We start from the raw sequence: 27,473 nt of genomic DNA, 5'->3' as shown, positions 1-27,473 counted from the left end.
ATTAGGAGAGACTGCATGGGGGAGCCCAGCTCCTACTGACATCTACTGCTGCCTTGGGGGAGCATGTTCTGCATCCTGCCAAGGCATGCCTCCACTCGTACTCTCCCAGCAGCTACACTCTGAAGCTTAACTTTGTTCCTCTGAAGGCATCTCCTCCTCCACCCTGTCAGAAATGTCTTTTCTTACTTCCCCCCCCCCCCCCCCCCCCCCCTTCCCAGGCAAGGGGCTGCATTTTTCTCTTACAGCAATTCTGCTTATCCTTGGCTCATGTGCTGAGTTACAAATCTGGAAAGTCTTCCTGGACTTCCCTGCGCCTACATACGTGCGAAGTCTGAGACAAGTCCACCAGGCACTTGTCTCCAGTGCTCTGGCATTAAGGACGCAGTGCTGCTTGGAGGCTGCCTTGCAGAAAACACCTAACCCTGACAGTCTGTGATAATCAAAGATCCTGTCAGTGTCGCGCAATGTAGTTCATCACAAAGTTTTGCCAGCTCTATTCTGTTTTATTTAAACACTGTCTTCTAAGTGGAAGGAGGGTATCTTGAGGGGGATCTCTGCTATGAAATCCTTGCTCAGAAGTGGCGTAAAAGGAATGTTTTCTTGGTAAAATTAATGAATTATAAAGAAGCAGATCCTACTGTAGTGGCAAAGGACCATCAGTTACTTCATCTATGTTAAAAATAATAAGGGACTTTTTTGTAACATCCCAGACGTTGCTTCTTTTTCAATGTGGGTAAGCATAATTATTCAATTTGGCCTTGTCTGAAACAGCCATCTGTCTCCTTTAGTGTTCCCAGTGTTAACTAAAGCCACTGAAGCCTGTGCCTAAGTATGATGGAAAGTTCCCCCATGCAGGAAGAGAAGACTGGGCGAGAGAGAGCTGCAAAGTGTGCTTCTGATGGAGCAGCTAGGAACGGCAGGAGAAGAAAGTTGAGGACCTTCATCCATGGGATCCTTCATGTGTTTAAAGGTTGAGATTTAATTACTACAACACGTTTTTCTGTTATAGGAGAGTAACCCATCCTGCTTTAACATCCTAGTGGAGATACACCTTTGTAATTTTGCTGTCATGGAAACTGCCTGAGTTCCACATAAGCAGGGAGTATAGGTGTGATTTTACAGAGCTGACCTGGTACAAATGACAGGTGTTTTTTCTCTGCTAGGATTTTGTAACATGATACTTAATGCATGCTAATTTATAACCTCCCACCTTTTGACAATGAAGGAACATATGGAAAAAAATATAAAGCCAAATAGAGTAATTGCCCTAACATGAACTGAAAAACTGGAGTGTAAACAACCTATTGAACATGGAGAATAAGTATACCCATTTACGTGCAAAGAAAATTTACTTTTTTAAATGCCTCCATGCTAGTCATGCAATAAAACACATTTGAGCCTACCTCCAGCAATGATCACCAGTATCAAAGAATTCCTAAACATTTATAAGGAAGCTTAAAAAGCATCCAAAGATTTCTGGAGACCAAAATAAGTAAAACATACCACTACATCAAGTCACAGCTTCTTCAAGATTGATTTTGAATGCATTAACACTCTGTTCTCTACACAGCAATACTCTTCCCGAAGAACCCAAAGCACTAGACATCCAATAAGGTCTCTCTGTGTAGCTATTTGCACCTTGGCAAACCAAGACAAAGTACCTAATAATTTGTAGTTTACACTGACAGGCAGTAGTGTATGAAGATTGAAGAGAATTATGGGGAGTTAACTTCTACTCAGGAGAAGGAAGGAAAGAATACTGTATGTGATTTGACCTACTATAATATGTGTGAAACTGTGGGGGGGGGGTTTTGTGTTTTTTTTTTTTTTTTTTTTAAATGACGATTAATCCATTTTGGAATGTGCTCATTAGACACCTTATCTTAAAACCTTTCCTCGTGGTGACAATATTTTTCTTGATGATTTCAAATGCAAGGGAACAATGTCAAGACCTCAGTGAATGTTGCTGCCACTAATAGACAATGAACCAGGAAGAAAGGTAGTTATCATGAACCTCCTCATTCTCCCCATTTGGTCAAGAGTTTTCCATCACTGCTGTGTTTGTTATGGCAAACAGGGAGGATGACTGATGAAATGATGCATGTCCTGGCTTACTCTACAGCTGTCTGCTCTGCTTTACTTGCATTACCTACTTGTGCTGCCTGCTGTACTGTAGTTATATAGATTATATGACAAGTCAAATTTGGGTTGAATGGAGTGCTGCCATCTCTTGGTTATTTTAGGCAGATACACTCACAGGTTGTTTTATTTTCCTGCCACTCAAGAATGGTATGAAGTAACATAGAAAAACAGCTACTCTGGATTAAAACATTTAGGCACTTAGGAAACATAATTGTGGTCTTTATATATTTAAGCATGGAGAACAGAGTACATTTGCTGGTGTATTGCATCTCTGCATAACTTCTATTAAGGGTTTTTAACAAAACTATAAACCATGAACAGTTGGAACAGTTTGTATATCATGTGAACAACATGAAGAAGGGAAAGTGATATTTTGTATAGATAACTGTAGGCAATAAAGACACTAAAATGCATGCATTGAGGAGTACTGTATTAGTAAGACATGCCTATCATACTATTCAATTTCAATCATGAGAGGTCGAATTATTCATACTCAAGATTTGTCAAATAATTTATTTGAAAATTCTTTTGCAATTACAAATATAATTTTCTTTCCTTCTTATTTCTGTGACTGGAGCCAAAAGACTTACTGTAAGTACTGTCATGATAAAAATCCAAGGCCACCTTCTTCCTAGACCTTTCCATGGTCAGAGACCAGAAGTTCATAACCTCCCTTTCTCCAATAATAGCAGAAACCAGATGTTTGTTGGCTTGGTTTTCCTTTTTTAATTGAAATATGGGAGAAAAGAAAGTCTAGTTGAATTCAGAATAAACTTGAGAAACTTTCACTACCACAACTTCTCCAACCCAAACCCCTGCCACATTGCAAAGAAGACAACGTATGACAAAGATTTTGAAATAATTAATAATTCAGGAAATTAGTATGTAAATAGGGACATGTCCACTACGAATAAACACCAATATTAGAAGAACAAGGGATTAAGTTTATGATTATTGTTATTATACTCTAGATCAGGGTGACAGCTCCACATGGTCATCCTACAGCTCCCTCAGGTAAGAGCTATCAGAGGCTGCCTGCCTCCCACCTTCTGGCACTGAAGCTGGGGAACTCCTCAGAGGAGCAGAAGGCCCATAGTCTGTTTTTTTGGTGAATGCTAGGGATAGAATTTAAAAGCCGTTGGTTTTCTCAGTGTTCCTCAGCACACCACCATTAGATCTGTAACATCATCTCTCCTGACATGAGGATACAAATCCAGTGGCAAATGCTCAGCAAATTATTCCTTAGTGTTGCCACGTGTAGGATGGAAAAACACTGACTGTTGTGCAAGCACAGAGCATTCTGTGTCTGAGACCCGGAAAAGCCTCCTGGTTAGGATGTAAAAGTTCTTGAATGAGCCAATGTCATTGTCTGCTGTTGCTCCTGCTCATCCCACTGCTGCTGCCTGTCCTGGCTCCCTAGCAGTCCTGTGCAAAGAGCATGAGTTCCCAGCAATGTCAGGGACTTGAACTACTTTGGTTCCTTTGTTTGTTATGTCTTCTGACACTTCTAATATTAGGGTACCCCCAATATTCAGCAGCAGCCCAGAGGAGCGGTTTAACATACTTCTGAAAACAACCAATCCTAGCCGTTGTCAAAGAATGCTCTTCAAGGAATTTGAGTGAAATGAGGGGAATCACACTTTGTTTTATTTAAACTAGGAAATCATCATCTGAGAAACAAAATAAAGTGTTTAATGCTAACTAATTGTATGAGACATATTCCAGTCTTCATCATTATTTCTTCCACCTCTGTCCTGCAAAGACAGGGAGAGAGGAATATGTCTCTTGTTCCTTATCCTTCCTGTTCCCTTGGGAGCACTTGGGCACCAGTTTCTGGTTCTCTGAGGAGCTTAAGAGGTACTAAGTTTCTCATTTTACAGTGGGAGCAGGAGCATAAATCTGCCTGCTCAGAAGCTGCTCAGCAGAGAGGTCACAGTTATGGCATTGCTATTGTTCCCTGAGGCATCTTCTCCCCCTTATCAGCTGGTGTCATCTCCATAGCTGGTGCATGGAGCTTGTGTGCTTCATGTCAACTTTCCAAACTCTTCTACCTAAAACTTCACCTCCGAGCCAACCTGAGAAATATGGCAACTTAAGGCCATCTCCCAAAAGCAAGTATGATTCACCTTGGCTGCTGCATAGTCTACTCATTTTAACACTCTTGATTCCTTCCTTTGTCCTTAGGCTGGCATTTGTGGATTTTGCAGGTTTGTTCTTTTGTTTACTTTTTCTTTTTGCATTTGCAAGTGATCACTTCTGCCTCTAGACAAGATTTCTAGCTGTGTCAGCCAACGACCAAGTGGCTGGATAACTTTCTCTTGCTAAAGGAAGATCATCTAGAAGGGTTATGATTGTACTATGTTTACAATGTTCGGACACACTGGTACAGTGTCTGGAAAAGTAAGCTTTTCTTGTATAGTTTTCATTGTAGTAATCATAGAAAGAATAAGAAGTAATTACTGGTCTGAGTTTTAGGGTCACTCCTAGTCCTAGGCAAAGCACTTGACTTTCAAACAGCTATTTCCTGACAAGTTTTTTATACATATTGAGAAGTGAATTACAAGGAGTGGCCTCAGTGTCTCATATAGTAACAGGCATTGTGGAAGAGGTTCCTGTAACATGTTGCACATATTTTGAGGCAGCTGCAGAAATCCTAAAGAGGGTGTTATATGGTGCTACTTTTGCCAGTTTCTCTTAAAATACAGCTTTACTTTTGCAGGTTTTTTTTTCACTGTAGGAAATGCTATGTGTATATATACATACACATTTTGACTGTACATAAGCAAGGAAGGAATGTGTATAATGCTAAAATACTTTGAAAATTATGAGATGACAGATCACAAGTAGGCTTAAAGCATCCATTACTGACTGACTAAAAAAAGCAGTTCAAGGCACTCCCTCTGAACAACCCTTTATCTCCTCTGACAGTGGTGCTGACTGTGAACACTATGGAAGTCTCTGGGTGGCAATTTCCTGGACAGCCCTGGAGAACTTGCTGCATTTGAATCAAAACTTGAGTGTGGGAGGTAGGGTGGAGGAGGGAACAGAGGTACGTAGTATAGCTCCACTTAACTTCATAGCTATTCATCCGCCAAGGCAATGACAGCATATTAAAGTGGCAATGTGATTTCACAGTTCTAATCTGGTTTATCATCATTTTTTCCGAGTGGTGCCTCAGAGAGTGAGGGAGGGGAAATACACATTAATACTCTGTGTTGGTTCATGACTAACCATGTTCAAAATGTGCAGTGTTTCCCAGAAGTGAGGGTTTTATGCCTTACTATCTTTTCTGTAACTGTACAGCATTATCTACAACGGATATACGGAGAAGTTTGGGGTTTTTTAACATGATGAAGATGTGCTTATTCTCAGGAAGAAGTGATCCAGCCACACAGAAATACAGTGTTCTCTGCCTTTCTGTGCAGGAAATGTACCTTTACTTATGAAATTCATGGTTGTGTCTAAACCCATGGATAGTGTAGAAAAGGAAATCCATTTAATAGGGCAGTGTTGGAATAATGTCTTCCTGAGTGGATACATTTGATCAGCACTGTATGGTCTATCTCAGGATAAGTGACAAGATAGACTAAGGCAGGTGTGGGTTTTGGCTGAAAACTGGTGCTTATTTGTGATGGAAGTTGTTGATAAATGGTTTGCAGTGAGAAACAGATCTATAGCTTTAGAAGCAGATATGATTTGTTTATCCTGTAGCCAACACCCTCATGCTCAGCTTGTCAACTGTCTTTTCCCTGTCACAGATAGTTGGAAATCAGGAAGACTGCTTTCATGGATTGACTGTTGTCAAGCTGAGAGACAGTGTGTTCCAGATTTGTGGCTGGCTCAATCAAGCTGGTATTAGTAGAGCTGTGCTCATCTTTTGACCCTCTCAGTTTTGTAAAAAAAAGAAAAAAGAAATATTCTAGCAACACAAATGCAATGGATAAAAATGGATTGTCTCTAAGAAGACAATGAATAAAAAAAAAAGCAAGCTGTGCATAGCTGTGGATCTTGAATGAGATATAACCAGAAATCTTTAGAGGCAGCAGTTAGCAGAACAACTCCAGTGCTACTTCAGCGTTAGGAAAGGACATTTCTAAAATAACTCTGGAGCTCTTTCATTCTCCTCTGTATACTTGGAGTTCTGGTAGCTAACAAATGTTTATTAGCTGTTTGTGTCTTAATCAGTTGTAATAATGAATATCCTACTAACTAACTTAATCAGAGTATTTTAAAATAATTGCAATTGATGCTTGAAGGCCAAAGTATAGGAAGTTGAGACCTGAACAGAGTAGGATCTAGAAATGCCTGGAAAACATGTTAATGATAGTAAAGGGCTCCTTATCACATAAGAGTGTAGGAATATCTGTGGCTAGGAGCTGAAACTAAATCAATTCAAATTAGAAATAAAGCACAGTTTTTGAAAGGTCAATAAAATTAACTTTTGGAACCACTTACCTAAAGAGAGAGTGAATCGTTTAGCCACTTGACATCTTCAAATTGAGATAGATGTCTAAAATCCATGCTATAGTTCTGCCACAGCTTACTGGATCTGATGTAAAGTACCACGGTAAATTATTCTATGACCTGTATTATGTGGGAGGAGAGATTAAAGCATCAATATGGTCCCCTTTGGCTTTTTAGAACTATGAATGTACATAGATACAAAGGCAAGGAGGAATGGGTTCAGACATTTGTGAACACTATCATCTTCCCATAAAGTGTAAAGGAGGTGGCATGACTCTACAAGATAGAGGATGAAAGTGGAGTTCATCTTCTGAACACTGGTGTTAGATTCAGAGGTGAAGGAAAAGGACCCCTGTAGTGACCCTTCGTTTTATGTTCTCCATAGTCTAGATCAGAGCAATAGAGGACATCTGAAGGCGCTAGTAGATGATCACAGGTTTGACTGAGTTTAGAAGATACCTATATCGGCTTTGAGCAACTCAGTGTTTTGATTGAGATGCGTGCTTTTAGGATTTGTATGTTTCAGTTTAACTCAATCAGCAACTAAAACTATTAAAAAAATATCTCTACAGTGTTAAGACCAGCAAGATGTGCTCATGGTCCTCAGTGACTTTCATTCATACTGAAGAGAATATAAACCAGAAGCCTCATGCAAGTGCAGATCAAGCACTCTTGTTGAAGGGTGAAGCAATGCAGAAGAATGAACAGTGGTGGTGGCCTCACTGGTGAGCAGATCCCTGTTTATTTCTTCATGATGCACTCGAATACATTTAAGATCTAATTAATAGATTATTCTAAATTTAGGAACATTTCAAAAAATTTTAGTATATCTAATCTCTCTTTTCATACCTTTTCTAAAGCACACAAATATGTGCTCTTTCTCTGTAGTCTTCAGTACTTCAGCCAGCCCTGACTTCATTCCAACACAATCTGGGTTATAGTGCTAGATTGATAAAAAGCAAGAGGCTAATCATGAACAGTGAGTGAAACAACTGAGTGTTAGAGTTTCCTGTATACCCAGACTGAAGATCACGCCTGTCTTTCAAAGACTGCTGTAGGCACAAATGTTAACAAATGTTACTGACACAACACAGGAGGTGATTTCCCTTAACATTACCACTGAGTGCAGAAGAAATTTTGCAAAACTTCGCCCAGGCATGGTGAATTCTGCAAAAATGTCTGCAATACAACTATGTGCACAAAAACATTTTGCCCTGTGGAATGTTTGTATGATCTCAGATTTGGAAGCAGACAATGAAGGCTTTCATAAGAAGGTATTGCACTGTTTTTAAGCTGGGATACTGATGATAAAGTGGAAAGGAACATGTACACCATTCACAGAGGTACAGAAATGTATACTCATAGCATACTGTGGTGCTGCGCCACTAAATGTGATGGCTGATGGATCATATGTCTGCAAGGCTAAGTGGGAAGCTGAAGCTCATTATCCACCCATCCACCTGTCTAGTTTCATGGAAGCTGGTATGCTTAGGCCCCTGACGATCTTTTCTCCAATTGTATCCCGTCCAGTGTCTGTATTCAGTCTGGAACACTGCCAAATACAAACAACTTCATCTTAAATACAGAGCATATGTGTAGGGTCTCACCTGCTCTGTGTGTCAGTGCTATCTTATTCTCACTGGCTACCCAGGCACTTTTACCACCTTTGGAGTGCCTCTAGATCTGCTGCTTTGCAGTGTTTCTCTGAGCGATGAATATGCAATACTGGTGCCAAGACATTATGTCTAAGGAGTGTCCTGACCCCAGTGTGAGTCTGGGGAGGTGAGAAAGGCTGACAAATGCTGAATAACTACTAGTCAATAAAGCTCTGATGTCTCAAACAGCAGAGAACAAGTCTAAGAAAATGCTTTGAGGGGAAATATGCAAGTAAAACAGACAGGAAGGTTTGGTAGTTTAAGAACTGAAAATAATTCAGGGCAATAGCAGAGTCTAGCAGACAGCTAAGGCAGCATGTGCAGGCAGGAGATTAGCCTGCAGTGATGGATAGGAGGGAAAGTTCCCTTTGGCAGCATCTTTTCTCCTACAGTATCACTAGCACAGAGGAAAGGGGTGGAAGGTAGATGTCCATAACATTGCATCCTTAGATTTATCATTCTGATTTATAATCATTCCTTACATGATTCAAGAGAATACAAGGAAGAAAACACCTTCAGCCTATGTGGAGAAAGGATAGAAACATGTCTATTTAAAGCCAATATTAAGCTACTACATTGCTGTCTCAACAGAAGGCAATAGCACTTTAAGGTATAAGACAGCAACATAGGATTTTTAATCCACTTTGGGATGAGAAGTAGGATCAATAATGAGGATTGGTTCTGTGGTGTAGGCTGGATAACTGTAGATTGGAAACTTGTTTAAAATTATTCACCCATTTTCATAATTTCTCCAAGAGGTGTAATTGAAAGGAATAATTACCTGGCAGTCTGAGTCAGCAGATGACAAAGATGATATGATAGCTTGTTGGTGGCCCATGAGAAATAGATGACAAATACAATTTAAAAAATCCTGTTTAAGTTGTGCAAGGAAAAACCTTTTAAATCTTTGACTTGGAAAAGAAGTCTTCTTGCTCTTGAATATTATTTAGGTATTGGGAGCTCTGTCTTTGCCAAATACAGCTACTGCATTCAATATACAGCTAATCACTACAGTTTTCACTTATCTGTGCTGTGGGTCTTGACGTTTTTAAAGTCCAATGTTGTTTTCTTTTTGCTAAACAGTGACTCCAAACATCCTTTATGTGGGAATGTTATTTAAGCAAAACAAATATTATGTACATGCTAACAATTCACTAAACGGTTTCCCCTTACCTTTAATGACCTGTTGTAAAACACTTGAATGATTCATTGAGGAGAAAATCAAGATAATGCAGGTCATTTTGTAAACCCAAAGATAAGAAGCAGCTTTTTCATCTCTGGAATAAACAGTATTTAAGCACTGTGTGCTGTTAGTCCTGTGAGAGTTCAGAAGTGTTTGTCATCTTCCCACTACAAAAGGTCTGTTTCCATTGTTTTATAACTTCTGCCAAAATAATTACTCTGAACTGCTAAAAATTAGCAGAAGGAGGTCTTAACCCAGAAACAGTCACTTCAAATTCAGTTTCAATAACCTTGGTTAGGCTGACTTTAGGGCACAGGAGGTGAAACTGCTTGCAGACTTACAAACACCTTTGATTTGTTTAACTTCAAAATAGCTTTGAATATGCATTTTGCACATTTGGCAAACACATACATTCTGGGAGAAGAGGAAGGCAAGACATCAGTCTAATCACAGAAATGCTAGGCTTTAAACAATACCTTCTCATTTGCAATAATTATTATTTTCTAGGGTTTTTCTTTTCAGTCTGAAAAATTTGTTCTTTGTGTACCGCATAGGAAACAGAACGATTCATATTATTTATTTTTAATAAACATACAAGCCTTTAGGAAGTCAGTGTATGACTGACAGTAGGTGCCTCTTCAGTTCATCTTGGCAATGACCTATAAGTTAACAGCTGCATCCAGTGCTCACTAAAGTTACTGGAGGGATTTTTACTGATTCAGCAGACTTTTGTTCAGCCTTGATGTGACTTTGACATTTGGCACTGAAGACAAGGCACTGATGAAACAATCGAGATCAAACATGTAGACACTTCTGTGAAGGTACAGTTAAGAGGAAAGCGATGTAGTCTTTTTATGTTTGTGCCTATGGGAGTACTTGTCCTTTTTTTAAAGGCAACTTGACATTAACACTTAAAAAGCAAAACATCACGGGGAAAATACAGATTCCTACAAGCCCAGGTCTCAGTCATAAGGGTAAAATTTGGTTATGGACAGTGGATTCCTCCTTGGGCCAGTGCAAGTCATTTGCATTTGACCAGTTTCTGAAGGTTCATATGAAAAATCAGCCATGGGAAAGCCTTTTACTTAACCCTATAACTGCTCATAATATCTGTGGAAGAGCTTGTCACTTACACAGACTTTTGCTTCTTTTAATATATTTTATTTCTTGGATACATGATCCTTTTAGACAACACCTACCATGTCAAACACTCTGCCTGTGCATAAGCTGGACAAATACAGAAACTTCCCCAATACTACGCATTGTCCTCAAGAAAACTAGAAGCAACAGGTTGTCTCCAACAGAAAAAGGAAGAAATTACTTTCCTACAGACAAAGGAATGCAGGATATTAGCATAGATGGCATTATACGGATGATACCACTTACTGGCTATTTTGTTGCCAAAAAGATCCAAAGCATCTAATTAAGTTTTTTCCATCACAAGAGACAGCCACTGAAATATCCAGTAATTAATGCTGTGATCATACATGCTTCTCGCTTCTGGACAGGAAGGACAGTGACTCCTTACCAGTTTGGGAGCTGCTACAGCAAAGATGAGTGCAAATTTATAGCATCTTTGAGCTTCCCTAGAAGCTCTTCTATTATTTGAGACAATCATATCATTATTCTGAAAACAAAAAGGAAATGCTAGCCAACTGGAAGTACAAAATAAGACTCCCTACATTTTGAGAAAAGAATAGAGGCTTTCAGATAAATTGCTTTTCCTTGCTGGGCCCTCTTTTGCTGTAGTTAATTATGAGTGGCATATACGAGAAAAGGCAAGCCAGTAAGAAAAGTTTACAGGCAACACTAAGGAAGCGTCCTAATTCCTCTGGGCATTTTAGCATATGTTGTACACCACTAACCATTTGTTTTCTGAGTGATCTCACCAGGGCACCAACAATGTAGATGTCTTCAATGGATGCTTGTTCAGGCCTAATAATTACAGTTTAAAGAACAGTTAGCTATGCATTGTCTCAGTTAAAATTAAGACATACATTTTGTTCCCACAAGAGATTTGACTGTGGATTTTTCTCTACTGAGCAGTGTGTAATATAGAGTACTGACAAACAATAGGAACCTGGAATTGAGACATATGTTTTAGAAAATCTAATATGGCTGAACAACAAAAAAATATCTTTTAATGTCACAAAAGTCACAAGGCAGCAAAACCCAACATGTGTGCATAATGAATTACCAAAATATGTGAGCCTACTGCAAATAACATTTAATTCCTATCAAAATAATTTTTTTCTTATTCTCAGGGAAATTAGAATAAGTTAGTCGTGTATGCAACTCTCTGCAATTTAGACATGCCTTTGCTATAGGGAATGAGAGCAGAAATAGTGCAACAAGATATTCAGTTGAACAGTTGCTTCCTACAAAATAGAGCAGAAAAGGAGCAGCTTAAAAGAAAACGTAGTCTGCTCAGAGGTAGCTTTAGTTAATGAATAAACCCTGTTTCCACCAGTCATCTTGGTGAAGGCAAGGATATAGAATTAGTGTAGGTTATGTTACACCTGTCATGGTCTCTCTATGTGTTAGGTGTTTGCTCTATTGACTAAGCTCTCTTTGTAGTCCAGTGAGACAGGCAGAGAGAAAAGAGCATCTTCAGAGGGTGACTTATTCCACACATTTTAGATATGCTCTTCACATGCAGTGAATCACCTGGTGCTCTCTGTCTCTGACAGCTAGCTTGAACGACACCTGGTTCTTTGATGGTTAATTTGAAGTGTACTCAGTGTCACATTCACGGTAAAACTAGGGTGCCTCTAAAGCTGGGCCAAAGTGGCTGAGTTTTGCCACTTGTTTCAGTAATCCCAAGGTTTAACAGCCTCTTTGTGAGAGTGCATGAAAGCATCCAACCAGGGCACCACTCAGATGGTACCAGGAGGCTCGAGTATCAGAAAGCATTAACAGCATGGTCTGGCCGTGCTCTGAGTCTAGTCCAAATGTGATGGTAACAAATAACAACAAGGTGATGCAGTGGCATGTCCTGATTCCTCCTGCTACTGCTGCTCAGAGGACTCCTGCTGATCTTGCTGCGAAAAGGGGAGAACTCCACATATGGAGTAGACTACAGGAAGAAGCGGGAAGAGAGCTCTGCTTGGTCCTACTCCTGAGCTGAAATAATCCCAAACTGACCTCCTGCCCTAGGGCCCATCATGGCTCTGCCTGTGTGGGCAATGTTCATGAAGTTTGCATTCCCCAAAATGAAGCTTTACCACACTGCATTCGATACTGACTTTGCAAAGGAAAAACACAGTCACAGACTCACAGAATCATCATCTAGGTTGGAAAGGACCTTGAAGATCATCTAGTCCAACCATTAACCTAAAACTGACAGTTCCCAACTACACCATATCCCTAGGTGCTACGTTGCTCCTACTCTTAAACACCTCCAGGGATGGGGACTCCGCCACCTCCCTGGGCAGCCCACAGTCCAGTAAACATCAACAGGATTCAGTTGTCTCAGTTCTATGTATTCAGAAGCTTTTCACTATTGAGAACATCAGCCCTCTCAAACAAGATGTCATTCCTATTTTTTACAAATTATCCCTGTGTAAATGTTTCTTTGCTATTTAAAGCAGAGGTATATTGGGAGAAGAGGGAGATCATACAGTACATTCTCCTCTTTTTTTTTTTTTTTTTTTTTTTTTTTATGTTATGTTAAGTGTCCTCAGTACCAACGCTGTATTTTGTGCAATACAAGTATCACATAGATGCAAGTTTACTAATTGTTAACATTTAGGCACTACTAACCACCCATCATAAATGCTACCAAATACAGTAAATTCAGTGGAAGGGCAAAGGAAAAAAAATGAAGGTTGTCCAAACATATAATTAAGGTCAGATGTGATGTAACTTAAAATGTAAAATATTCTTGTATCTAACACTTGATGCCACAAGTTTCTGGGTATGTTACTGATAAGCTATCTATTATTTAGAGTTATTAAGACCATAACTTTGGACTTCCTTTCTCTTCAAGATGATAGTATGGAAAGATTAAAAATTCTGATTTTTTAATTATTTTTTTCCACAACACTTAGTGGCAATCACTTGAAGACTGCTAGGAATTTTGCTGCAGTAAACCATCTGGCAGATAGATATATATGTTCTGAACTGTTTACAGCTTGAATCAGTCATGTTACAGAACTTGTATAGTGAAAAGAACAACTTAAGAGGCAGAAATACAGCTAATCGAGCATGCACTTCCTTGATTATTTTCTATGAAGGCTTATTATAGGTCAGGCTGTTGTCATCTTCATTAGCTACTCTGCTAGTGATTTGCAAAGGCAGAACCCAAAGAAATGCAATGGGTCCTTCAGAAACTATTAAATTGCCCTAGCAGCTTCACCCGCTGGAAATGATTGACTGTATATACTAACAAAACATTTTAAAAAGTAATCAGAAAGCTCTGAATTTATTAGCTTTTATTTCCATTGGGATAAAGTTGGCAATGACATTACTGTCCCAAACAAAGAGGAATTTTTTTATATATTTTTATTTTGGAGATTTTTTGTAATCTCCTTACATATTTCTATCACTCTTGATTCCTGCTATCACTGATATTAAGGACTCAGTGGTCTGAGCTATTTTTTATCTCCAATTCCTTCCTGAAAATTTTTGCAACAAAGATCAGAGCTATAGACTTTTACAGCTGCCAAAATCTCTGGTCAGCCTTAAAAATACATGAGACCATCTCCCATCCAACAGGCACCAGTCTGAAAATGCACACAATGCGTACTGGAAAATTCCCATCTCTGCTTCTACCTACTACACCGTATTTCCTAAATCTAAAGATTGTGAGGAATTTAGTATAATCTGGATCTGATAGCTACAAGTCATTATGTCTGTATGTATGAACCATCTGAATTCTTTGGGCTGTGCACTAGAAATACAGTGTCAGAATTTGGATTCTGTGCATGCCAAGGTATTAGTTTTTCAAGAGGAGTTCTCATCCAGCTAAGTGACTATAGGAGCTGACTATTTTTTAAATTTTAAAAAATGCAACAGCTTAATACACATATAGACTTTACCCTGCCAAGAATAAAAATCAGGTGTATATATAGTTGAATAAATAGAAATGCTGGCAGGCCATATTGTCTTAGAGCATCTGGGAATTTTACTTTTTTTTTTTTTTTTCTTTTTTTTTTTTTTTTTTTTCCTTTCTTCCAGATAGAAGCTGGTAATTGTGCTAAGGCACATTTCTTATTTCTGACTTCTTATATTATATTCTTATTTGTAATATTTCTTGTTCTGTCAAGAAATTAAAACCATGACAGAAGTAATTCTTATATAGGGGGAAGTACATGGTGGATTCATCCTCCCTCTGTGGAATACAGAAGTGAGATATGAAACTTGGGAAGAAGTGTTGCTGCAGGGGTTTTGGGTGTGAAATGAAGGATTATAACTGGAGAGAGGTGCCTAGCTCTGAGACAAAGCACAAAGCTGTGGCTAGATGACCCCAGATGTGGAGCAAATAAGGAACTCCTGGGTATGAAGACACTATTCTGCTCAGATAATAAAATCATAGAATCACAGTATAGTTTGGGTTGGAAGGGACCTTCAAAGGTCATCTAGTCCAACCTCCCTACAATAAGCATGGACGTCTTCAGCTAGATCAGGTTGCTCAGAGCCCCGTCCAACCTGACCTTGAACCTTTCCAGGGATTAGGCAGCTACCACCTGGGCAACATGTTCCAGTGTTTCACCACCCTCATCATAAGTTTCTGCCTTATATCTAGCCTAAATCTACCCTCTTTTAGTTTAAAACCATTACCCCTTGTCCTACTGCTACAGGCCCTACTAAAAGTCTGTTCCCATCTTTCTTAGAAGCCTCCTTTTAATATTGAAATACTTCAATAACGTCTCCCTGGAGCCTTCTATTCTTCAGGCTGAACAATCTCATCTCTCTCAGCCTGTCCTCATAGGAGAGGTGTTCCATCCCTCTGATCATTTTTGTAGCCCTCCTCTGGACCTGCTGCGGCAGGTCTATGTCTTTCCTCTGCTGCAGATGCCAGAGCTGGATACTCTGTTGTGATCAAGGCCTGAAGCACTGAGGTCTTAAAAGGCTCCAGTAACTAGAGGTTTTCTCTGTTCCTAACTTTTGCATTGACTGATGAATTTTTGTCACCCTGCTCCATCTCTGGAATTGCTTCTACATTCATGTTTTCTGTCCTGCTTTCTCTAATTCTTCTCCCAATGGCTTCTAACCATGTGTCCTCTTGAATTTGTCCATAGGGAACCAGCCTGAGTCCATAATTCTCACAGGGTGTGTGTGAGGGAGCACAAATAAGCAATATTTAAGAACTTATGGTCTCCAGAAATCACACTCTGCTTAAATTAGCAGATAATAACAAGTGTGAACAGAAAAGGGTGAACAGAGTTTAAGCTTTGAGAAGCTGAGTTTCTTGATTTTTATAATGATGTTTCTAAAACAGTTCTGGGCAAAAGCTGATGTGTCATCCTGGATCCCATAATTTTCTAAGGGCATTTCACCAAGAGTCTCAATAGGAGCAGGAAATGTTTTGGGGAGGAGATCAGAAAGTGCCAAGAAACATATCTATCAATGTCTGTCCAAGATTGCTTGAATGATAAGAAACATTTGGCATCATTTCACTTGATATTTCCTGGAACATCAGTTTTGTGAAAAGAGAAGATTAAAAAAATTTCAAAATTCTTCTATACACAAATGACCTAAATAGAAGAGTGTGTTTGCACTGGGAGGATAGATGGTGCAATACAGGACTTGGAGAAACTGGACACGTTGTATATTGAAATAGTAGTCCTAAGTGCTAGCCAGCAACATTTTTATCTGACTTCTTTCTTGACATAAACAATGAGATGTTATTGGGTTTTTGAGATGTCAAACCACTTTCAGGTTGGCGTAAAATCACAAATAGGCTAATTATAATTTTATTTGGTGGAAAAACTCTGCTGTCCCTGGAACCTAGGTTGTAAGAAAATCAGTTAGTTAACATAAAAGATTAAAAACCTTAATTTGGTGATTTGCCATTTTAGTCAATGCTTGGAACTGAATTTCTTATACACACTAGATCTGTGAGAAATGACTCTTGAACTTTATTCAAGAAGATCAAAGAAAGGAACTGGAATTATGACAAACACTTGTCTGTTTCTTTCTACAATTGTAAGAATCTGGTAGACTTTTATTCCTCTGATCATCAAATAAGGTTATGTCCTCTTTTTCTCTCAAAGAGCTATTGCAGAAGTTAGATCTGAAACTGAGATTTAACAAAGTAAAAGCCATTCCCTCTATATTACTTTTCTGAAATAAGGCTATGTATGCTGACAGAAATCAAGCCAGGGGAAAAGACGGTGCCAAAGCTACAGCTAATATTCAAGTCATCAGTAAAACAATTTACTGAATCTGTAAGCTGTTGTTAAATGAGAAACAATTATCAATTGTCACTGTCTAAAGAAATAAACCATTAAATAAGATAGGCTACTGAATATGCCTAGTAACAGACTGAGGACATTGAAGATAAGATTGACTGCCTATGAAGGCAAACCCAATAGTACACTGGATGGTTACAACTTGCTTATTGAAACATCACATCCCATGAGTAGTGTTGATTCAAAAAACAATACTTAGGATGAAATGCTTCTTGTTGTATGATGTCTTCAAGTGCTATTAATAGCTTTTCTTTCCTATATTAGGTTAAATGAAATAAGCACACTTTAATCTCTGTCAGGAACTAATTTTCTAAGTTTTCTGAGTTTGCAAGCAGTTCAGAAGGATCTAAGTGACATATTTTAATTTTGCAAGATATTTGAACCCTTATTTTACAAATAACTTTGATAAAGGCATCACTTTTTCCAAATTGCAGCTGAATTCATTTGTCTGCTGGATCCTTCTTGCCTGTTATTCACTCTCAGAAGTGAATAGCTGGAGCTACAGCATGCAGGTTACCTTTCCTTCGTTTCATCATTAACAAATCTAGGCTTGCCAAAGCCTATTCCTGCTGCTTTTCTCACTTCATTGTGCAGCACAGCTGTTTTAAACTTCCTAAAAGGATTCAAGGCTGATCAGCTGGTATTTATTGGCTTCAGGGAGTATGCTAGCGGTACATACTTTTGATGCTTAAGAAAAAAGCAATGTTTGTTATTAAACAGTTTTGGAAAATGTTTTAACCACATTTAAGAGGGTGACAAATAACTGTGCTTTAAGAGAATGAATTTTAAAGAAAGTTTCTTTCTGTTTCCTGAAGGAATGCTTCTTTTGAAAAGATCAGATTCATAAACTTCTCAAAAAGCCAGTACAGCAAAAATGCTTTTGTTACTTCACCGGCTACTTGAGATTTCTTTTCTCTTTTCAGCAGTTCCCAAAAAGAAGAAGAGTGAATAGATTTTCCCAAGTGGAACTTTTTAACTTCTGAAAGGTGAAGGAAGAGGGAGCGCAAAATATATTGTGTTCAGTAAGCTCGAAATTCCAAAAAGACTTTCAGGAATCTCAGCTAAGCAAATGTAATATCCTGGAGCATCAGTGGTATGGAGCAGCAATGAAAAACGAAAGCTGAGTAGTTAGAATGAGGCTTACTGACTCTTTTTACCAAGCTGCTTCTCATGTTTTTCTCAAGAAGTCAACAAACTTTGGAGAATCAGTAGAAGTTTCTTCCCCTTTTGCTGTCTGTTGGTTCTGGGTTTTTTAACCAACAGTGCCAGTGCCACCTATTCATGGTGGACTTCAAAAAAACCCCCAAAACATCAAGAAAATAAAAAGGAGTTAACTATTAGTCTCATTACCCTGGATACATATTCAGTTCAAATGTTAGACAATAAAAAGAAGTCGTGTCATACAAATGCAAAGTACGTGGGAACTGATTGTCTGTCCTAACTAAATCTTGATATCACCTGAGAGTGTGTTCAGTGTTTTATAATGTTAACCTTGTGTGTTTTTTATGACCTGTGACTTCTGTTCAGATGAAGAGAATACATTTTCTCTTTACGTTCCTCAGATTTTTTCTTTCATATCCAGCATCTTGTCGAGTAAATCTTTTCACACACATTAAGAAGTGCAAGGCTTTAATCTCAGTTTTTCATAAAACCAGTAATATACAACAGAAATTATGAAAATCCATGGGTCTAATACATGACTAGTTGACGTGAATAACTCAGACAATATGCTACTCTAGGACCAATGTGTAAATGATTTTCATGCAACTTTGGGAACAAATGAAAATGTTTCTTAGTCAAGCCTTATAGCAGTCTCTAAAATATAAATGATGCCCCTTTCTAAGGGATACTGCAGTCAAAATTAAATGACACATCTGAGGACACTGTGCACTCTCAAATGTGACAAGTAGTATAAAGTATGGGAAAAGAACGATTCAGTCCTGGGACAATGCTCCTGGGTGTATGCACATCACACACCACTCCCTGGAGGTTTTCATCTTGTTCTCGGAAAACTCAGTAGTCCCTGTAGGGCAACCACATTTTGGCAGGGAGAAAGGGCAGAGTAATTTCTGAATTTCCGTTATTAAAATACTGCAATATTTTTTCTTTCTATCCCAAAGAGAGCTAGAAGAAATAGGGGATGTAATTAAACAAGAGGTAAAGTGGTAAAAAAGGAAATCTGATATTAAGCCCTCTGCGCTAACCAATGTGAAGGTCTAGCCTCTTGGGGTTTTTAAAAGAAAAAAATTGCACTACCACACTGGGAAACAAACATACATTTGCCTGTCTCCTACTTGTAAGAGACAGGAGGGGGGACTAGTTATATATAAATTATATTATTCTCTTAATTGCTTGTTTTTAAAAACATCTTGCTAGCATACTTCTGACTATAAGAATCTGTGGAAGGTCTCTGGCTACTTCAAATCCAAAATAGTTAATGTCACAATTACTGGTTCACAGTAAGTTCATTACGTAGTGATAGATTAAATAATTTCTCCCTTTTTAAAAATCATGATTCACTTATATTTATGTAGCTCCAGGCAAATACAAGAACTTAAATGAAAAACCCAGCCCCAAACCCTCTTCTCTCCTGGTTAAAATTGTTCAGCCTCAGTCAGCCCAATGGTAGAGTGGAGTTTTTGTGACCATTTTAGGCAGGAAATTTTTGCAATAACATAATTTTATTCTAATTGTATGAAGCAATCTGTCTAGTGTGAAACTAAATGTAATTATCTAGTATGTCTATGAAACACTTGAACATGAAACAGTTACTTTTATATGGAGTACTTTAACTTCAAATGCAAAGGGGATCAAAATATACTTTCCTGATTGAAATCCCCCATTTTTTTCCACAATACTTGGTATCTTGAATCTATCTTCCTCAACACAAAAATGTAAATCTTAAATTTAAATTAAATGTATCCTTTTTTTTTTTTTTTTTCCCCCTCAAAACTGGTTATATTTCTTACCCCTACTTGTACTTTTCTTTGGGCTTTTACAGAGAAAGCAAGAAATAGACTTCCAATTTTCAGCTTTAATTTATAAATGGTCAGTTTTCTTCTATTTATTACTGTGCCAGCATTGTTTTCCCCTCTCTACTATTAAGCTGTTCATATTTTATGAGGAAGAGTCACATCCCTTTTTAGCCTTTGTTTTACTATATTAAATAAGCTAATAGTTTTCGTATGATAGGTTTACTCTTTATTTATTTATCCTAAACTACAAATTCCTTCATTATATGTATAGTAAAAATATTTTCTGAAAACCCTAGGATTTATGTTTTTTTTTTTTTTCAAGTTTATGGAATACTAAGAATGGAGTAATTGTTTTTCTCCTAAATGTTCTGATATGCTAATGTCTTTCTTGTTGTGTAGGAATTTGGGAAACTAATGTGAAACAGTGATTCATACAGATGCTCCTGGGTATTCCTAATTTGATTAAACTAAAGGTTATCACATCTTTTAACAGGTTTTGTTGTCGTCCACTTACCTGCAATGTCTTTTACCCCAGTAGCTGTAGAAATACTATCTATTATATACGCTCAAACTTACTGTCCATACAGTAGTAAAAAATTCACCTGTGCAACTAAACTCTCTCCACACGTTTCGGACAGCTTTAAAACAAACTCTTTGAGCACAGTTAAACCAAAAAGTCATGCTCTTAAGTGTTGGCCTGAATGAACTACAGTGATTACAGTGCCCCGAGTACGACACATTGCTCAAAATCAGATCTGCCAACATAACCATATATGATAGAAAAACAGTGCTGTATGGTTTGCTAACAATTCAGAAAAAATACCAAAATTTCCAGAAAGTTAACAAATAGATTATTTATTATAATGATGAATTTTGTTGTGATGATTTACCTGCTTTTAAAATTTTTTTCTTAATTGCCTGACATTCACCTTGATTTAAGTCTTGGCTTTGTAGAAGTGCTTAGAGGTTAAAAGAACCTATAACAGATAGTTACTCAAAGGTATATCCATATTTTGTGCATGCTTATTCAGAAAGATTGTTTCAGAAATCTCAAAAAAACTCCAAAACCCTTCTGTAATTAAGCCAAAAGTTTCTATACCTAGTCTGACCAGCTAATATAGATTTCACTCTCTAATATCTTACATCCCAAGTGATCTTTTGCCTGATGTTAACAAGATGAAAATATTTGTTGCTTATAATGAGGGTTCCTGAAATAATGGATTTTCAAATAGAAACAAATTATGCTTTGGAGAGGCCTACTTAAAAATAATATTTGTTTTGTTTTTCTAGCAGACATAAAAGTATTTTGACCTTGAAGAGAAGAATTAAATAAGTATATAAAGGTTTACTTCAATATGAAATTTCATGATTACTACTATGGGTGCATAAGCATAATTTGTCTCATACTATATTTGAGTATTGAGTCTAAACGTTTGTAAACTAAGTAATGTGAACATTTTAGCCTTAAGTACAGAAGACAGGAAATAAGGCCATGTTCTCCAATACGTACAAAAGCAATCGCTATGATGGGGGATGATTAATGCAAGTTAACATTGCCTAACATAATGAGATAGATACACAATTTATATCTTGAAGCACTGAAGCCAGGGATGTAGTTTACAAGTTTATGTTGGAGATTTAAAGCTTACAGGTAAAAAGAAACATTTAGGGAAAGAAGTAATTGTTTTTTTTGGGAAGAGATCTTTGACATCTGTCTTCTACCTTGCAACCATACTAGAGAGAAAGTGTGTAATCTCATAATAAGGCCTACAGGAGCTGTTAAAAGTCTGTCTTTATTAGAAAATTTATTTGACAAAAAGTAATAAGGAGACTTAAGTTTATATTTTGTTGTTTTACTATGAAAACATGCTATATGTAATAAATATATTACCTTTCATACTTTTAATGTGGTTATTTAAAAACAGAAATCAAATTGAGCAGTAAGTATTTAATGGGCCTGTTTTTATCAGTGCATTTTATCTAATAATTTACAATAATTTATATGACACTGTGTCAGTAGTTGGCATGGCATTTTAAAGAAAAACTTGACATCTGGCATAGGCTGTACTGAGTACTGAGGTTTAATGTCAAGAAAGATGCAATAAAACAGAGAAAACTAAAAAGAGCCTTTCCCCCTTCTAATAAATCCAGACAGAGTCCTGTTTTTGTTCCAGTGACATCAGAGCATTGGACCAATACCAAGTCATTCTAGAAAATGCCTTTAAGAAACATCTTTCTTCTCTCTGCAGACACAAGATGTAAGAATACAACTTATAAGAATACATTTTAGTACAACAAATCAAATAAATAAGCAGTTAAACATTTTCCCACAACTAGAATCAGAACAGCTTACGCTGTTATTTGATTTATGGGCTTGAACTGAAATTTCCTACAAAACAAGCCATTGTGTCTACTTTTACAAGCTAACGAGCAGCGTGTGACTGTTTCTTCTATTTCTTAAGGGATATAAAAAGTCTCATTTAAAATACTTTGTTTATTGCATGTCACATTTCATTCCATATGTGCTTATGCTGGGCTGTATCATATCAAATTGACTTTTAACTACAACATAAAACAGAGCAAGAAAATAGGCTAATATCTAGCAACTTCTCCCTTCAGTTATGTGTGTTCCCACTAGATATTAGTGTTAATTTAGTTTCATCTATGTCTGGAGGACACCTTTGCGTGCATTTGTTAAGAGTCAGGCTATACTCATGCAGCTTCTGCTGGCTTCAACACAAGGGCTGAGACAGGTACCACCCCTAACACTCGTGACTACTCTCCGCTGAAAGTTATCAACCCCTCATTTTCACACAAAGTTTGCTTCCTAATTCATTTTAACCAAATGAGTTGGGTTACAAAAGACCTGTTGCTTAAACTGTTGATTTTCCTGAAACACTTTATAGGGCTTTCAAAAATGCAATGCAGCTGAAAATGATGACTTAAAGGGAAACAGGGAAACAGGGACACAGCTGCCTCAGTGTGCTAGTAGTAGTGTGCTAGTACAGATGTAGGCTATGAGGGAAGAGGTATCTAAGAGATTGTGAATGTCCATTAGGTACACAAGTGCTTCAGAAATCCCATCATATCCATATTTACATAAATTAACATAATTTGTGTTCTGATGCAAATACTTGGGAATATGGTTATGTTGCGATATTTAAATATTTTTGTGAAGAACCATGAAGGTTCATTGACAGACAAAATTAATTGAAAAGAGTATCATTATCCAGAACTTTATGCTGTTTTCCACAGCATATAAGGTGATAACACAGTGCAAATATTATGTTTTAAAAACTGTCTTTAAACTTTGTTTTTTAAATAAAGGAAAATAAACCCCTTGTACCCTAAGAGACTAGACAATGGGTGCAAAACTTTCTTTAACCACATTTTTTTCTCTTTTTTGGTTATTATTCAACTGGACGTTGCACCAGGCTAGAGTGGGGAGTTTGTCTGGGTTTTTTAAACAAGTGTTTGTTTGTGTGGGTGTAAGTATTTTTATTGCCACAGACCCCATTCCCCATTTCACAGTAAGATATTTCTTGTCCATAATTCCATGGACACTCCTTTGAAATTGCAGTGGTCTGACAGCAAAAACTAACATGAATTAACTGAGCTTTAAATCGACCCCTGCCAAATATGGAAGTTATCACCAGTGTAAAGGGATTCATATATCACTTGCACCATACGTTCACTGTTTCACACTGGTAGATGTCTTGCCTTACTTTTTTTTTTCTCCCATAAAATGTCTGTGTCAATTTGCAGTTCAAAAGAAACCACACTATTAGGATTCTTTGCAGCTTGTCTTTATTTTTTGTTTTAGACTAACTAGTGCCTTGCAATACAGAAAAAACGAATTCCAGACATGAATTCTGTACACACATGTTTTTCTTATTTTTCATTTATATTTGCTCTTTCTAGTAATAACCAGTTTTTCTCTTTAGAGGTTCATCAGTTCACAGGAGATTTTAAGCTGTTAAAGACAGGATGATGCTTAGAAAGTTTATATACAAAGATGTCTGCTTCCCAACAAGATCATACTGATCTTGGACTAGTCCCCCAAATGGCTGTCACTATTACCGTAAGTGTACTAAGAATAATGACAAGCATATTTCTAGTGGTTCATTATTATAATTTTGAAGGGTAATCATCCCATAATAAATGTGGCTCATCCATACTGCTACCATGAAGATAAAAAATGATCTTACGTGTACTTACATGGTCTTGCAAAATATAGGGTCTGAGTTCTATTTTGTTCCTCCTTTCAAAATTAAATAAATTTGGGAAAAAAAAAAATTCACAATTTTCTCTATCACTTGTACATCCATAATATTATATTTTCTATCAAAGTTCAGCCAATTATAATTAAACTAGCATTAAACAAAAGGTCATTCCTTCATAACACAAGCCAACCCCAGAATGCTAACTATTTTTCCTAGCCTAAAAAGTTCACTGAATTCTTCCCATTCCAGCTTCTTCCAGACAAGAACAGAATTAACCAAAAATGTCCAAGGAACTAAGATTCTGAAGCTGTGAGTAACTGAAAAAAGAATTCTTCAAACTGGATGAGTGAGCTTAAATGTCATTGAAACATATGGTGAAACAGTTTTCATGATGCGCCTGATTCCAAACCCATTAAGGGGAGCTGTTCCACTGACTTCATTGGGTTTGAATCAGGCCCTATAAAAGGTGCTTAAAAAATGCTTTTAAAATCTAGTGCCAACTAGTGGGGGCTCCTTTCCAAATGAATGTGATTTGGTTTGTCCAAGAAAGTTAATTTATACTCGATTGGACGCCCAGTTTCACACATTCAAGTATTCCTATGCACATTCTGGGTTAGACCTTCAGCTGGCATGTATCAGCATAATTCCATTAAGGTCTATATGTCTGTGACAATTTACATCTGGACCATACTTTTGGAACCCATGTTCTAAATCTTTGGAGATTTTCTCATCATGCTTCACTGCATTTTTCTTGTTTGATTTTTCAAGTATCGGTTGAAGCAAAACACCATGTCCAGGAAAACAGCTTGAACTGAACTCCTTTCTATACATGAAAAAAGACAATGGAAATTATTTGAGAGGCACCACATATGGAAAAAATTTTCAGGAGAAATCTGGATATCAAATTTTCTCCTGTAAATTTCTTCTTCCATGCAAGGGAGATTGTTAACAACCTTAAGGCTGCAGCCTTTTTTGTGTACACTTTGATGAAAATATCGGCCACTCCCTTCTGATTAGTCTCACCAGAACAGATCTCTGACAGGAGCAGAGTCAGTCAGCAGTGTGTGAACCTCACATCAATATCAGATTGTTGCAGTGACAGATAAAAGCCTTGTATTGCAGAACACAACTTTGCTTGCCTTAAGTAGGTGGGTTTCTCTTTTGGTTTTTTTTTTTGTTTGTTTGTTTGGTTGGGTTTTAATTCAGTACAGCGTTAATCAAAACATTGACATACCATAAAAAACAATAAACATTCCTTTTCTCTTTTCCAGTTTAAAAATATGTCTAGACAAGAAATCAAAGCAGATCGTAACTTTTGGAAGCTAGTCCCTGACTTGTTCTAAGAAGAAGTAGTCTCATAAATATACATCTGCTTTATTCTTTACAAGTTAAGAAGCAAAGGAATAGTAAAGAGATCATGAGTTTGAAACCAAACAAAAATTCCTGCTGTCTTAGTTATTTAAAGTTCAAGTGTTAAAATTGGCTCAAACAAAAAACATGTTGCCATTGCTTATTACAGTTTCATATAAAAATATAGAAGAGGGATGGAGATGGTACAGTTATGGGATTTGTCACATCTGCTGATGTCACCAAATTGCATGGGGTTTGGCAGAAAGCCCTTCATGTTCAATAAGTACCAGATTTAGAGTTAATTCAACAGGAAGATGCAAGTCTCACAAAATCAACACTCTTCAGGTATGTATGATAAAATGCCTTCAGCATTAGAAGTTTAAAATGTGTTTGCTGAAAATTCACTTAGATACAGGTTCAGAAAACTTGTGACCAAATTGTATGTGTTTGACTATAACTCAGTCAAAAAGGTGCTTGACTTATTGTGATAAATGTGTATAAATATATTTTCTCTCCTTCTGGCTTAATATTAAGTATGTTAAGTAGACTATGTTGGAGTTAATTATTTACAGACCTTCAGTTTTCTGTCTGGAGCAAATAATTACAGCAATCTAATTTATGTGTATTTTAAGCTGCAAAAAATGTAATTATGACATTGATAAGAATTTTCATTAAAGCAATTTGCTTAAACAACACGGAGAAATTTAAGAGTTGGGATGTGTTTGTATTTCATGGAATTATTTGGTGAGAAATCACACAGAAAATACCTTTAAACTATAAGCTTACAAAATATTTTAAACAAAAAATACTTTAATAAAAATAAAACAAACTTGCTGGGAGTCACAGTATATGTAGAAGTCCCCTGTCACTCTGCACAACGACCCTTCTCATCCCTTCAGACAGCTGTTTGCTTCTATACCCACTGCTCCAAGGAAGATATTTGTTTTCCCCTCCACCGATGAAGAAATGCAGTGGGCTGGGCTTACCTGGCATTTGATCATACTTCATGGCATATTAGTCCTTCAACGGGGAAGATGGGAATTAGTACAGAAAGTGCACAGTGCACACACACAAAGAAAAAAAAAAAAAAAAAAAAAGGTGGCGTAAGCAGGTTTAGAAAAGGAGGTTTTCTGAATAGCTATATAGCAGACCTAAAGGGACCTTAACTACCCCATCAACACTGAGGAAGGAGACCCCTCTTCCCATACAAAGTGACCCCAAGTCAGGACAGGCCAGCTGTCAGTGTGAGTGAGGTAAGACAGCAGTGCATCTTATGGTAGATGTTTTCCAAGCAGATTCCTGATGTGTTAGGCATTTTCAGAAATCTGAGCAGGTTTTAAACAAATGGTATAATTGCATCTTAATGTATTTTCCATTCAGTAAATTTGGTTTTAGATTGCTTTCTAAACATAGAAACTTTCATTTATACTGTCTGCCTGTATACAAGGATATGACCTACAACTCCTAAACTCACCGTTGTCAAGCAGGGTAAGTTTTTTTAATAGTGTCTCTTTCCTCAGTTCCCTTATTTGTAAGGCAATCGTGGTATTTCAATTTATTATTCACTTAGTCTTACAGTAATTGAGTTTCTTGTGTTAATCTTCTCCAAACACTGCACACTGTCTGACAATGCACTTCAGTGTGTCCTGACTTACACTTATGAACAACACTTCCACTTAAAAAGTGCCTCTGCTGAAATCACATGTTACTTCTAGCTCAATCCTTATTATTAAATACAGTTTTGAAATAAAACTCTGGGCAGTGCTTTTTCCTTTGTAAAAAATTTTCTCTTTTTTTTTACAGTTGCTCTCTACATTACTAAAAATGGTTCTGAGCAGCTAAATGGGGAGAGAAAATCACAAAACACTGAAGAGAGTTTTGTAGACAAAGATAACCCCTGGAAACTGTCTGGAAGTAAACCTGGGAATTCACGAAGGTGTGTAAGGCAGGTGGAGGAGATCTGAAGAAAAATGTGGTTGGTTTATTTGTTTTTTGTTGTTTTTTTCTTTTTTTTCTTCATATGATATGTTGGAGAGTTTCTCAGTAAGTTGAGATGTCTGTACCAG

General features: G+C 37.3%; 1 long non-coding RNA gene across 1 annotated transcript in view; it reads right to left on the bottom strand.

The window, feature by feature from the left end:
* LOC141968735 (uncharacterized) overlaps positions 1 to 27,473 on the bottom strand; it is a 51,751-nt gene that overhangs the window by 6,505 nt on the left and 17,773 nt on the right. Inside the window, exon 2 of the long non-coding RNA XR_012634920.1 lies at positions 6,598 to 6,726. This is a non-coding gene — a long non-coding RNA (uncharacterized LOC141968735). The remainder of the gene's footprint in view (positions 1 to 6,597; positions 6,727 to 27,473) is intronic.

The sequence above is a fragment of the Athene noctua genome, chromosome 1, assembly GCF_965140245.1.
Source record: "Athene noctua chromosome 1, bAthNoc1.hap1.1, whole genome shotgun sequence".
NCBI lineage: Eukaryota > Metazoa > Chordata > Aves > Strigiformes > Strigidae > Athene > Athene noctua.
This window is presented reverse-complemented; position numbering and strand designations above follow the sequence as displayed.